This window comes from Crocodylus porosus, unplaced genomic scaffold (genome assembly GCF_001723895.1).
Source record: "Crocodylus porosus isolate Cpor-Errol unplaced genomic scaffold, CroPor_comp1, whole genome shotgun sequence".
In the NCBI taxonomy this organism is placed as follows: Eukaryota; Metazoa; Chordata; order Crocodylia; family Crocodylidae; genus Crocodylus; species Crocodylus porosus.
In genome coordinates, this window is record NW_017728951.1 from 12,062,136 (window position 1) to 12,077,400 (window position 15,265).

Here is a 15,265-nt window from a genome sequence, read left to right on the forward strand (position 1 = left end):
TTGGATGCTTATCTTGCTGGGATCCTATGACCCCAGCTGACTTCCTGCCCTTTGGGCAGGGGGCTGGACTTGATGATCTCCCGAGGTCCCTTCCAGCCCTAATGTCTATGAAATCTATGAAATCTATGAAATGTCGATTCAGAGAATCAGTGATTTGGACACAGACACAGCTTTAAAAGTTTTTTCTACAAATCTCGAGGTACCAATGCAGCTTATAAATGCTGCGATGCAGGGTGGATGGAGCATCCCACAGGAGCATGGGGGGGCCCTCCACATGCTCGGCAGCAAACCCAGAAGTGGATCAGAAGTATTTCTGATCCACTTCTGGGTCCACTGGGGAGTGTACTGGGGGCCCCCCTGTACCTCTCCAGCTCAGTGACTGGCCATGGGGGGGACTCCAGATGACGTCCCAGACCAAGGAGGCACCAGTCGCTGAGCCAGGGGGACGCAGGTGGCCCCCACCGTGTGCTCCCCAGTGGCCCAGAAGTGCTTCTGGTCCACGTCCAGCCTGCTGCCGAGTGTGCTGGGGACCTCCCCATGCTTCTGTGGGACACTCCATGTGCCCCAGCATTGCAGCATTGGCAAGCCGCCTGCTACCTTGAGGTATGTAGACACAGCTTTAAATGTTTTTTCTATGTCTGAATCACCGAACCTTTCCAAATCGATTTGAGGGTTTGAATTGGGGCAACAGCCTTGGGCCCCACAGAGCCAGGTGGAGTGGCTGTGGCCACTCTGCATTGCTGCCAGCTTCACATCTGGGCTGTTGGCATGCCCCCTCCCCCCCCCCACTGAATCCACCGCTGAATCCAATGCATCCGGCCACTTGGCACCTCTGCCTCCCCCCCAAGTCCGCTGCCGGCTTCCTTGTGCCCGGGAGCAGGGCCCCACATAGGCTGGCTTGCCCTGGGCCCCACACCCTGCTCGGGTCATCTCTGCTTAGAATCTAATGACTCTTATTATCTTATCTTATCCAGAAACAGTACTCTTTCTTGCTAATGGTGAGGCAGATAAGCTCTAGAACAGGCACCTCTAGTCTGTTCAAAACTATGCTTTCACAACTCCGTTTACAAAGTTCCTGAAATAGTTTGGTCCATTTTTTTATACTAGAAAGCACAATCTTTTTCATTACAAAAACAGGCTTTCTATATTCACAATAACGTTCCATGCCACATACTGGTATTAAAAAGTTTTAAATAGGTCATGGAACACTGAATAGCTGTTACACTTTCATATATGGCTAAACCTCTTAAAATTTTTCCATACTTAGTTACTACAGTTCAGCTAATTCTGCCTTCCTTATTGTATCAATCTCCTTCTTACATCATCAGAGGAACAAAACACAGAGGCCCCTAGTGGCCATTCTTTATACTCTCTTCTTCATGTTCACAATCACCTATTATTTCTCCTCTGGGCCCCTGCCTCAGTACACAGGAGGGACCTCATATGAAAGTGAATTAGAGCTGTGGACATGTCAAGGTTTTCTAGCAGTCTTTGGCGAGTCCATAAATGACCGAGGAAACCAATCCAAGTCAATGCACATTTGATTGAAAACATGGTAATAGTCCTAGAAAGAAGGAGAAGAACCAGATAATGCTGGATCACAGCTCTTCTCATCTCTCTCATCTACAGTAAGGCAGGTTTACACGAAAAAACTGAAGCCGTGTACCACGTGGGAACCATTCAGTGCTTGAGTCTGCCAGGTATTGAGGTTAATAATGTGGCTCTGCAGATTGGCCTTCAAGATGTCCTTGAATCTATTCTTTTACTCATCTCTAAGGTGGTGACCATCAGTGAGTTGAGAGTATACAGCTTGTTTTGGGAGCTGACTCTTAGGCATGCTTATGGACATGTCATGTGCAACGGAGCTGGTGCTGTATAAACATGGCTTCAGTGCCATTTGCCTGAACCAGAACTCTGACACTTCTTCCGTCTTACCAGCTGATACAGAAGATTTTACAAAGACATTGCTGATGGTGATGTTCTGAAATTTTCAGTTGTTGCTGATATGTTATCCAAGTTTCAGACCCATAGAACAAGGTAGGGATGTCAACAGCCTGGTAGATGAGAAGTTTGATTTGGGTCCTGTCATCATGATCATCAAAGATATGATTTCAGAGATGTCCAAAGACAGCAACAGTAGATTTTATCTGGTGTTGAATATCCTTGTTGATGCTTACTTTTTGGGAAAGGTGGCTACCCAGGTGGAGGAAATACTCAACATTATCCAAGGATTGCTCTCTAATTGTAACGTATGGAGGAGCATCTGACTGGTTTGGGGTGGGGTGGTAAAGTACCTGGAGTTTCATAAAGTTGACAGGGGGCACATCTATAAGAGATGCTATATCTCTGTAGCTCACTGCTACGGCAACAAAGTGGGCACGACCCATGATACCGACACTACTGCATAGTATTAATGAGCTTAAGCAAGTACTAAATGAATAATAAATGTGTAGGCATGCCCAATGAGTCCAAGTATTTCATATACTTCACAAAAGCACTCAGGAGTGACCTGGGGCTCTTCAATTGAGCCCCCCACAAGACACAATCACTAGTATATTGATCAGTAATGTAGGTGTTGGCTATCTAGGATTGGTGTTAAAGAGGTTCCTGTCCATGAGATAGTCCATGTGGACTCCAAATGGAGTCCACCAGCAGTGATCTTGCACAACAGCTGTGCTACAGATGAAAAAGTGTTGGTGAAATCACACATTATTGCCTGACTCCATTTCTAATAGTGAAGGGGTCCATTTCAGAGCTCTTCCTTAGGACAGTTACGGTCATATCATTATGAAGGACTCTGATAATGATAACACCTTTGCCAGACATCCAAATCTTATCAGAATTTTCCATAGGGCCTCTCTGTTGATTGAATCAAAGGCTTTAGGTCAGTGAAGGCCATGTAAAGATCTCAGTGTTGCTTGTGGCACTTCACCCGCTGTTGTCCAACAACATATATCAGACATAGTGTACCTATAAAAGTGATCTGAAACCATACTGAGACTCAGGTAGAATGTCCTCAGTGAGGAAAGTGAGTCTACTGTGGAGAATGTGAGCAAGGATCTTCCCAGCTATAAACAGGAATGTAATACCACAATAATTGCTGCAATCTGATCTATCTCCTTTCTTAAATATGGCTATGATTTTGGCATCTCTCAAGTACCTGGGAATCTGTTCATGTTTCTGGAATTCCTTGGTGCAGTTGAAGGCAGTACAGACATGCCCCTAGGCTCAGATCTGCGCTCGCAGCTAGAGTGGAGCACACTAGGTGCTCTACCATGACCATAAAGTGCTATCAAATGCTAAATAAAGCTTCTCAAATATGGTAACCAAAATTACACGAAACTTTCGGTAATTCTGGCTTTATCTCCATGTCTCTGCTCCTTGTAGAAAGTGGGACTAATTCCATCACCTCCCTTAACTATGGTGTGGTGGCATTAAAATCCACTGATGTTTGCCAGGATCTAAGAAACTTTAAGGACAGCATAATGAAAATGCCAGTAAGGAAATTAATAACTGTAATCAGCAGGAGGGTTGGATAACCTGCACTAAATCATGTGCAGTGTCACAAAGAATGATGAAGATAAGAAAAAAAAATATATCAAGCTGCTGCCCAGTAGCTGGGCACTCTCAAACTGTGTATCAAAAGAAGCAAGCATTCTAAGGATGAAAAAAAATAGTATACGGTTAGATAAGAAGAAAGTAATAAAAAGCATATGCACGTCAGTTGAATTAAGGTTATTACATTTCCTAACCATTAAGTGCTCAAGTTTCCAACTTTAATGATCTTTTAATAGTTTTGAAGGGGATGGGGCATGTGTGCACCTCATTCTCTTGCAAGCAATATGAGACACATCATGGGGGGGTTTTTTGTTTTTTGTTTGTTGTTTTTTTGGTTTTTTGTTTTTTTACAGGCAGAATGAAGGGGAAAAGACTGTTTCTTGTAGCAAGCAACTGAGTAGCATCAACTAGGGATCACTGCTCTGCTCCCTGTGGATTGCTTGCAGACTTCACTTCCATTTTTGCCCAGTAAGGAGCAGAAACTGCTTTTACCATATTTCCTCACATATAACACACATTTCAATTTCCAGCAGCAGTTAAAAAAAGGTGTGTTTTATGTGACAAAATATGGGCCATACACTCTTCCATTAATGCAATGGTACATGTATGCTTTGCCATGTTGATGTGCTCCCACCTCCTCCCATGAACATATAGTCTCTCCCATTACCCTCCAGTGAAGCTTGTGTTTGTGCATAACAAGCACTTGCTGAATTTAAAAGCCTGCAACCAGCTGCATTTTTAAGTGTGTTACTATGCTGTGAAAGCAATGATAGGCCAGCAGTCAAGCAGGAAGTCTTTAAGTGAACATTTGCACACTAGTCACACCACCCTGTCTCTCTCAAAATTAACTAGAAAATTCATGAGTGTGCTAAATGCCAGTCACAGCAGGTGCAGCTTAAAACTACTCAGTTGGAAAGAAAAGCCTACAGCAAAAAGAATATGAAATATTAGACCATCTTTCTGAGTGTATTCCTAATAAAATATAAAAATCATTATGTAATGAATGCCCTTATTGTCTGGCACACTATGTATTATCAACTAAACAAAAAACAACCATGGTAAATCTCTGTAATTTATTCATCCAAAATGGCTGAACACAGTTACTGCTTCAGGTTGGGGCTTCTTAATTTTTTAGGAAGATTCCTGTTCTTCCGTTTTTGCAGAAGAGCTGACTGAGTTTTTATGGGCCATCTGCCACATCATCTTTTCTCATGCAGAGACCTAAGTTTTTCTATGTTAATATTTTCTTTATTGCATCATTTGATATCACAACATTTAATACGGTGGGGGTAAGACAATTTAATTTGGGCTCCCGGGTTTTACAAAGCAGGTACAGGGACCGAGGTTCCCCTACAATTGGAGTTCCCTAGTTTGCATATAGAAAACTTCATTAACTTCACATGCAAGATGGTTCTTAATGCATTTGTAGTGAACACAATATATATCTAGGAGGTCACCAGTAAAGGCAATATTAATGTCTCAATTCACTTAGTTTATCACACAAACAAAATAGATTGCTAAGCTTACAACAAACTCCCCAGGCCTCCTTTGTCCTGGAAAAAAACCCTACTCATTCATATTACTATTAATTATTTGAATTACAGTGACATTGAAGTGCTCCAACTGGAACTGGAGCCACATTACACTAGCCTCTCTATAAACACCATGTAAGAGGCAGGCACCAAGAAGCTTATGATATAAATGGATAATACAGATTCTGCAGCTGAAAGAAAACAGAGGCACAGATCAATGACTTTTGCTCAAGGTCACACAGTAGGTCAGTGGCAGAGGAAGAAACATAACACATGTCCTGTCTACCACTCCAGGGCTTGCCTATTACACCTTGCCAGGGCTCTCCAGGATGAGCTCCAGGTGGCGTTTAGGTTGGACTATGCAAAGGAGTAGAAAGCAGGGTAGATTTGCACCTTAGTGCCAGGGATTTCCTTCCGTCTCTCTCTGCCCTCCTGATCACCACCTACTCTAAGCGTTCCCCTATATCCCATCCTCACAACACATTTTCCAACAGAGTTGGCATTTTTTAATGCAGGGCAAGAGTTGGAGCCACACATTTGCCATTAAAAGTAATGGAAACTACATGTTGAAATCCCCTGTACTGACATGAGAGTCTCTATCATGTAGATTAAGGAATAATGTACAGCATATTCAATTTGCATTTAACAGATTAAAAGTGTCCCTGATAATGAATGGGATCCAGTATATAAGATCTGCATCTGAAGTAATACCCCATGTGATATTGTAACAGAGGATCCCACCTCAAGGTCAGTACATTGCTATTCACTCCTCTTTACTGCATCCTGCAGTTGGGGGGACCATGGAGATGAGGGAGCCATACAGATGAGGAGACTGCAGATGAGGCATAGCAGAAACACCCTGGGATGAAAAGAACTGGTGAGCATCACCATTGTCCTGGTCTACAGGCTAGAAATCAGAGCAAGAAAAGTCAGGGATGAGAGGAAATGGACCCAAATTATTTTTTTATCTTAAACTACAGTAAAGTAAAAAAATAGGAGGGAAGGGAATGTCCCTCTTTTGGTTTAAAAAAAACCCAAAAAACTAATTTTAATTTTTTTTCCCCAACTCGGTCTAGTATTCATCCATTTTCTTTTCTTGGCATCTGCTCAGCCCCCTCTCTGTTCAGTTTAGTTTGCATATCCAGAAAAATTATTTAGATGGTAACAAGGTCTCCTGGACAAGTTTATTATTTTATTAAATATGTCTGCATAATTCACAATAGCAGAGTTTTGCATATTAATGCAATGTTGTGTTGGGATTTTTCCTTTGGAAGGTACTTTGCCAAAAAGCTGTGAAAGTGTCTACATGTGCTGTGAAAACATAAATCTGGAGAAATGTGTCACAGAAGTTCTACAGAACATGAAAACGAGAAGTGGATTCGTATTGTTTAATTGTATCATCATTTCATTCTGGCAACAAGCAACATGGTCATCATGTGCTGGGCTTCAGATGTTATTCTGTGGCTACTCTGTGTGCCAGTTATGCTTGCCAAACCATTAATTGTAATGGAGTTGATAGCATGTTCCCCTAACTGATATTTGCCAGTTACCAGCAGGATCCATACGCCCCGTCGTGCAAATGGAACAGAGCATCAGAGACAGATTTCTCTTTTGTGACTTTAATTCTGATAAAAGGAGTCAGAGCTTAAGCTTGGTGCTGTGGAAACCTTCTTGGTCCTTTTCCAGCTACACCTTTCCTCACATAGATTTTCATCTTGTTTATACATGTTAGGTTTTAAGAGGATGTTTAGAGCTATGATTGGTCCTAGATGTCATGAGCAGTAACTGAGGCATCCTAGTGTACTGTAGTGATTTCCACACCTACACTGCAAGAACAACAACCATAATAATAATAATAATAATAATAACAATAAAAAATCTAATCCTTGTACTGAAGATCTTACAATCTAAACATAATGCCAACATACAGCAACAAGTGGAGGCAGTAAATGTAAGAGAGCATGGGAAAGGTGGTAAAGCAGGAGTGAAACATTAGCCAAAGAGGTCTCCCTCAGCAGCCAAGCTTGGGAAAGACGGGCACATTAGCAAGGTACAGACATTACACTTTTCCCAGTTATAAGCGACTGGAAACCAGTCTATACCTGTAACAAAACAGAAGTTTGGCATGTGTAGGGCCTTGTTACACAGTAATTTTAGGCAGCTTCTGGAACCCTTACACCCTGGATTGGTTGCACCTTAACACTGTTAAGTGGCTTAAAGCACTCGTTATTCATTTTTAAGTTACACCACCCCAGGGAGAGATTCTCTCTAATCCACGTAACCCTGTACCTGTTCCACTGAAGTAACCACTCCACGAAGCTATTCCACTCAAGTTACAGTCTTCCAGTATCCTAGGATGCCCTGGCCCCTCCTGAGTCAGCACGTGTAGGGATGTCGGGGTGCATCTGCCCTGCTGCTCACCACAGTCCCAGAGCACACAGCAGCCTCCCGCTACCACCCAGACTGCCTCACTGCTCCCACCAGGCAGAGAAAGCAGCAGTGTGGGCAGCAGTGGAAGACATTGTGGCTGCTGGGTGCTTCAGGGCTGTGGTGCTTGCTCAGCCCCAAGAGCAGTGAGGCAGTCCAGGCGTTGGGAGCCACCTGGCTGGTCCAGAGCTGCAGTGCTTGCGCAGCCCAGCAGAAGCAATGATCTGGTCCTGCCCCTGCTCACCAAGCCTCTAGTTGCAAGTCACAGCTGTGCAGGTGAAGGACAGTCAGAGATGGTTTTTTGCCGTAAGGTGCGACTACTCCACTAAGATGAACAATGCAAAGCCTATTAACATTTGTTCCACTTACAGCATAAGGTGTAATGAGGGCCATAGACTGGTTTAAAGATGGTGGAACCCATTTGCTCCCTCCTCCGCTCAACCAAAGGGGAATGCATGTTGTGTTTGCTACCAATCTAAACTATGCCTCTTACAGACACCTGCGTATTAACTTAGATCAATTCCACTTAAGGCTTCTTGAATTGCGTTCTAACTGCTCTAGCGTTCTCTGGTATATATGCAATACATAGGGCTAGATGTTCAATTGCTATAAATTGATGTAGCTCCATGAAAGCCAAAGTGATATTGATACCCACTAGCTCAGGGCCCAGCCTATGATACATGCTCAATGATCTGTTCACCACCTCCATAAGCTGGCTGGTATTCAAATATACCCAACACTACAAATGTTAGCAATATGATCTTTGCTCTCTGCAAAATCAACACAGCTGACAGAACAGTTTCTAAAAGCCATGTCCTTAAAAAAAAAAAAAAAAAGGCACCTTTGTGAAATCACTCCACCAAGAGAATGACACCTGGAAGTTCAGCTAGAGGCCAAGCAGATGCAAGTATCATCAGTGAATAGCAGGGCTTGGTTAGATTTTAATCAGGTAAGAGTGGCGCATATTATGCTGAGTTTTGTATTTCAAAAGAGTATATACATTTTATGTGAGGCTCTCTCTTAAAGCTAGATTTTCCAGATTTATTTTCACATTTACTACCAGTTCCTTAATAATCTTCTTTATTCCTAATGAATAGAAATTATTTAAACAACCTGTAACACCTGCATTCCGAAGAAGGCATGCCTTTAGAGGCTATGCAGCTATTTCCACATGTTGATATTGTGAATTCCAGAGTTAATTACAGTAATTCCTATTCAAACAGGCACATCAAGAATAAAGCAGGAGGAGGTTGTTTTCTTGTGAAGTGCCTGAAGTGGTTTGTTTAATTAAACACATAATGAGCCAAGATAGTGTTTTATCTTCACTCCATCTGCCTTAATACTACTTATTTGGTGCTAGATTGTGATAGTCAAAGATAAGCTCTACTCCGAGGTACTTATCCAGCGGTGGTAGTGCACATCCTCTGTTGAGTGCAACATTCTTCCATGGGGGCTGGTGCCACTTCAAGGTTGACAGCAAACTAGGACCAAAAGGGGGTTGGTCCACTGCGCTTTCTATGAGTGTGGGGATGCAAAGGTTGTCATTCCTCCTGGCCGCACAGATTATTCAAGCAAGGCAGGAATGCTCAATGTATTCTCCTTTTCCACATAGCACCACACAAGAGAGAGGCAGACTCTGCCTTTATTGGTCAGAACTAAAAGCAGAGTGCCTTGAACCCTACTACCTTAGACCAGTGATTCTCAACGAGGGTGATGGGGTACCCCGGGGGGCGGGGGCAACAAATGCTTTGAAGGATGCTGCAAGGTGTGAGGAGATAAGTAAAGTGTGCAGAGATTAGCAGATAACCTAAATAGATAAATGCAGCCTCAGATCTGTCCTTGTCTGAATGATCTCCTGCCACCGCTGCCCAGGCCCTTTGTAAGGAGGTAAGCACTGTAATATGTAATTAGTTTCTGAAACTGGGTGCTACTCAACTGACAAAAGTTATGGAGGAGTCCAGTGAGGGATGTCTCAAGCCAAAAAACTTCATGCAATGCAGTTAAAACCCCCCGGCTTAGACATTGTACCTCCATCTCCGTTCCCTATTCTAGAACAAGTAATGATAAGACCTCTTCCTCCTTCACAGACATGAAAGCTGAGGAAGACCATATAAATTCACAGGTTTGATCCAGTTGCATGTTGTGACTGAAGAGGCTAGATTGGCTGATTTCTAGCCTGCAGTTCTGTGGGGAACAAGTGGAGGTGCTCAGCATGATCACACTTTGCTGTAAATAGTTTCATAAGCAGGACACCTACACACCCTTTCAACCCCAATAGAAGATGGTAGTCTGGGACTGGTGGAGGACACAGAGGACGCTCCCTGGTTGGTTCCCTGTGACATGTTTAATTTTAGTGTATGACCATTAACCTCTGTGTTGACTGCTATAGTTCTGTAACATTTTGTTGACTCTGGCTGACCGTACCTGAGAGAGAGAGAAAGCTGGGAACCAGAGTAAGGTGTCTGGAATGTAGGCACTCTGCCCCGCTACCACAACCTTTCAAGAAGAAAAAACCAAAAAACCCTCTTCTGGGAGCTGACCAAAAAGGAGCTATCAGAGGTAAGGATGCTACAGATCACTGCAGAAACCACAGACAGAGAAAACCGAGGGGCGTGAAGCCAAAGGCTTGCCTACTAAAATGCCATGCCAGGGTCTTTGGAGAGAGAGAGACTAAGTGAGGCTCCTTTTTAAGGAATCTTGAAGCAGAGCTCCCCCTGAAAAGGCATGACCTATGGCACTTGCTGAGTCTTCCAAACGTTTCCTTTTGGGGGATATTCCATACATATCACTATTGGGAAAATATTTTATTCACCCTTCTGTTTAGCTTGTATATTGGGCAATATAAGCATTTACTTCCATTTTCTGGGGCTCAATCCTACAAAGTGTGAGTAATCAGTGGTGCTGATTCAGCTAAGCACTTAGTCATGCCCCTGGTAGTCCACAGGTTTCAATAGGGCTAGATGTCTGCCTAAAGTTAAATACATGATTAAGCACTTTGCTGCATCAGTGCCAGAGTGGTCAACATCTAATGGGCTAAAGTCCTTGTAGACACTTCTTTGGCTTTATAATGGTGCAATACTCAATAATTAGTAATTTACAATATATTCTGTCCCTATCCATCACATTCGCTACAGAGAAGTTTGATCAGTATCTGCTTACTTTGTCTCCTTCTCTCCCATTGCATGCATCATTCATTATCTTTGTACTCCCTACTAAAGAACAGTACTTTAAAAGAAGTTATAAAAAGAAAAGATAGTGACAGGCATATAGACAAGCTGATTATGAGCTTTCCTTCAATTCAGTAAAACATTGACAAAGGAAGTGCAGGAAAAGTAATGGTTGATGGATAGAGATAACTCTGGTACATTCATCCTACACCATTCAAGGCCCTCATTGTGTTGCTGAATTCCTAAGATCTTGGCTAGGCACAGGCAGTCAAAAAGCCTGAGGCTGAATTGACTCATTCTTTGCAAGTTAGTCTAAACTGCACAGATTAAATTGAAACAGAAGTGAACAAACATTTACCTTTGATACAGGAACTGCAGCCATAAGCCTACAGTGGATCAGGCCAGAAGCTAGGGGAGGAGGAGCACTAAAGCACAGCTCCCTGGCTGTGTTCACTTCCTTTTCCTGCTGCTGTTGGGGTTTCTGGGATTTATAGTCCAGAATTAGAGCAGCAGGACTCTGCAGGATTGCCCATCACTTCCTCTTTCTGGTGCCTCTTGGATTTGTAGTCTATAGTTGCAGTCAGCATGCAGTAGGTTTGAGAGGGGGAAGGGTGTTTAACCCCCCTCCCTGGCCCCAGATCTCAGCTGGAGTTTTCCTGCAAGGAGCGAGGCAATTCCCCGCTACAGACTGGGCTGCACCCCCGGCTGGGCTTATCCCGCTTCTCCACCCGTCAGCTAGACCTCACTGCTCCAGCTAGGGAGCAGAGGTACAGGGCCAGGCCTGCTCTCTGGAGCAGACTGCACAGCCCAGCCCAGGGGTTGCTGGGCAAAAAGCATGCTGGGATGCTGAAGGACTGTGATTTAACCTGAATGAGAAAGGTGGACCAGAACTTTCATAAATCAGTTTGACCTAAATCAGGTGAGTCTGATACTACATTCAGCCAGGTTTATCTTAAACCAGTTTCAGCCATTATGAAACTGGTTTATGTGTACTGAGCTTCTGTTCTGTTGCAGGTTTAAACCAGCTTCTGATCACTTAAACTGGTTTATATGTAATGTTTGTCCCTAGCCCTAGTGATTAATAATACAACAGCGCACAAAGCATTTTCCATTGACATTGGCACTAGCATTTGAGGTGCTGAGTACCCACAGCTCCCAGTGACTTCAAAGAGAATGGAGGGCACAAGACCCCTCACAGTACTGGGACTTACCAGCTGTTTTATTATATACAAACCCACTGGAGCAGCTGCAGCTCTCAGACATCAATTACTATTTTAAATATTTACTTCACTTCCCAATCTCCTATTTAACAAGCATCACCAGACCTCATCCCTGTAAAATATTATCACTAGCTTCCGCAACAAGCGTCAATTAAAATGAAATGTTTTTACATACACAAAGAACAAGTATCACACTGTAATCTCAGTTTTGAAGGCAGACTGGCTCTTTCTAAGTGCTGAATGGGTAAAATATTGTTTCTCTTAATTTGCTAAACCACACATTATGTTTGTACACAGTACAAATTGAGCTTTCCAGCTAAAATGACAGATGAGGAAATTATTGTCCTTCCCTAATCTCCTTCAAAGTTTGTGGATGGCTTTCATTAACATTAATGGGAGAGATTGCTGCAGTGGTTTGGGGCCTATTCACCTATGTGCCAGACAAGCCCACAGAACAAAGCATAAACATTGTGCTGATCTTCTGTACAGGGTGGGACTGGCAGAGTTCAGGTTCTTTGCAGTTAATATAAATGATCGCACGGCTAAAGTACAGGACCGAGCTACAGGAGATGGGCAATGAGACCAGATACAGACATTACACTTTTACTGGTACAAGCAATTGGAAACGGGTCTATACCTGTAACAGAATGGAACACAAAACCAGTCCTTACCCACAACAGAACAGAAGTTCAGCACATATATACTGGTATAAAAATGGTGGAGCCCAATTTAAGATTTGTCCCATCCCATCCTTCCCCCCCCCGAATGGAAATGTGTGTTCTGTTCACTACTGACGTAAGCTACACTGCTTACAGAAAACTGAGTAAACTTCTATCGATTCCACCTCAGGCTTTTTGAATGTCTGTATCTAGCCTCAGTTTCTACATCTAATACATATACTAGGCCAATTACAAGAGTATGTCTACACCTTGCCTCAGCACAGCACAGCAGAATCATCGACCTCAGTGGAAGCACAAGATGGCAATGGACTCATCACTAGTGGTCTCCTGAGAAAGCATGCCTTTTAGGAGAAGTGATCTCACAGGCACAGGGGCATTCTCTGAGAACTACATATGTGCCCAGGAGTATTGTAACACACCTATATTGTATCCATTTCCAGGTTTAGCACACAGGTCTCCCCCTTCCACAGTCTGGAGGTCATATAGAGATGGCCTAACCTCTCTGTTAGCCAGTCTCTCTTCTTTTAAATGGGTGTAGAAGCCTTGTATGATTAAGACCTCAATGGGTTACTATAAATATAAATAATAGTATTATCACCATCCCACTTAACTTATCACAACCAAAATGTGAGGATGTCTTTTAATTCAGGCTTTGAAACATCCCCACTCATCCAATTCCCCAGCTGAAGGTATTTCATATTTCCACAGATGTTAGAGTCGGAAGGCACCTATTAGACCATCGAGTCCGACCCCCTGCCCTGGGCAGGAATGAGTGCTGGGGTCAGATGACCCCAGCCAGGTGTCTGTCCAATTTCCTTTTAAATACCTCCAAGGAAGGGGACAGCACTACCTCCCTGGGAAGCTTATTCCATATTTTGGCAACCCTTACTGTAAAGAACTTTTTCCTGATGTCCAATCTGAATTTGCTTTCTTCCAGTTTGTGGCCATTATTTCTAGTTACCCCAACTGGTGCCCTGGTAAACACTGTATCCCCTATTTCTTGCTGGCCCCCACGATGAGTTTGTAGGCGGCTATGAGGTCACTGCTCAGCCTCCTCTTGCAGAGTCTGAAAAGGTTCGGGTCTCCGACTTGGTCCACGTAGGGTTTTTTCTTAGGTCTTTAACCAGACGAGTGGTCCTCCTTTGAACCCTCTCCAGGCCATGCACATTCTTCCTGAAGCGCCATTTGTGTCATCTTACTAGGAAAGGCAGATTTATGCTACATACAAATAAAATATACCTGGTTCAGCAAATTAAGATGAGGGTTTGAAAAGGTTGTCTGCATTTAATAAATATATAAGAAGAGCAACAAAGGAAGATTTATAAACAGTTTAAAAATTCTCCCAACTTTTGCCTGCTAAATGCATTTGTTTATTATGACTTCAGTATTGATTGTTGTTGAAAAGGACTGCTAGGCAGACAGATTTGCTTTATCTTCAACTTAAAGCATGGCAGAATTCATTGAAAGCGATGGCTAGAATATTTCTCAGCAATGAGAAATTTACTAGATGGGCATGATCATTCCTACTGTAAAATTCATTTTATCCTGCTCGATGCACCATGCATATTCGCCTTAGTGCTGTAAGAACCTGATCAGCAATTCAGTCATCTTTTGCGACTGGAACTTTGTGCAGTAAAAGCTGCACTATCCGGCGTCTTACAAACCGGCACGTTGTACTAACCAGCATGTGGGCTTGTAAGATAAAGTGAAACCAAAAGTGCCCACCGCAGCACTTCTGGTTTGTCTGAGCCCCCACGGCCAGGGGCAAAGCAGCCTATGCTGCCAAGCCCCCATGGCCCAGGGGCATAACAGGCTGCGTGAGGCTATGCGGGGCCCACCTCCCCATACCACGGGGCCCACAGGGCCTGCAGGATGGGCAACGATGTGGTGGGAGGGACAGAGATGCCATAAGAGGGGTGGAGGAATGCCCCAGATGTGGCAGGAGAAACGGTGGCTGGGGCCACTCAATTAACTGGCGTATTTTGTTATCTGGCATCCCCCATTCCCAGGGGATGCTGGATAACAGAGTTTTTACTGTAAATGCAAGACCTCAGTAGTTATAAAACTGTAGAAATTTTTTTTTTTCTCTAGTTGGAAAATTTCTGATTATCTTAAAGTTTCAGACTTGATTATTGCACATTTTGAAATATATGACATTATAGTTGGATAATAATAAATTCAGCAACACCCATACTGTTGGCCCTTCAGTCATGCCCTGAATTAAATGAATTTTACACAAGGAAATGCCCCTGTGCCTAAAATCACTTGTACTAGAAGGCGTATTTTCCCAGGGGACTGCAGGTGATGATGATTCTACTGCTGTCATCTTTTCAGGGGTCATTAATTTTATCACTGAAGCCTCCACAGATGGAGGGGATTCACTAATTCATTGAATACCTTGACTCTTTTAGCCATTTATCTTTCTGAATACCATCTTGCTAATGTCCTTCTGGCCACTGTGGTGAATTCTTGCCATTGCACCCATCCACCATCCTTCAGAGGACTTTTTACCTCAGAAGTCCTCTGCCAGAAGTTTCTCTAGAAAAAAAATGGCATAACTCTGGGTGAACAGGACCACATTTCTTAACACTTTCAACATTTTCTTGCCCTTTTAATGTAGCTTGCTTGTTTATTTTTAAGGCACTGTATTAGTTTTCTTTACCAAGACCAATTTTCATATA

General features: G+C 43.2%; 1 long non-coding RNA gene across 1 annotated transcript in view; it reads right to left on the minus strand.

Moving 5' to 3' along the window:
* Positions 1 to 13,380, minus strand: part of LOC109323912 — a 21,823-nt gene extending 8,443 nt beyond the window's left edge. Inside the window, exons 1-2 of the long non-coding RNA XR_002104778.1 lie at positions 13,291 to 13,380; positions 4,512 to 4,514 (exon numbers count right to left, since the gene is read on the minus strand). This is a non-coding gene — a long non-coding RNA (uncharacterized LOC109323912). The remainder of the gene's footprint in view (positions 1 to 4,511; positions 4,515 to 13,290) is intronic.
* Between the last annotated feature and the right edge of the window lie 1,885 nt (positions 13,381 to 15,265).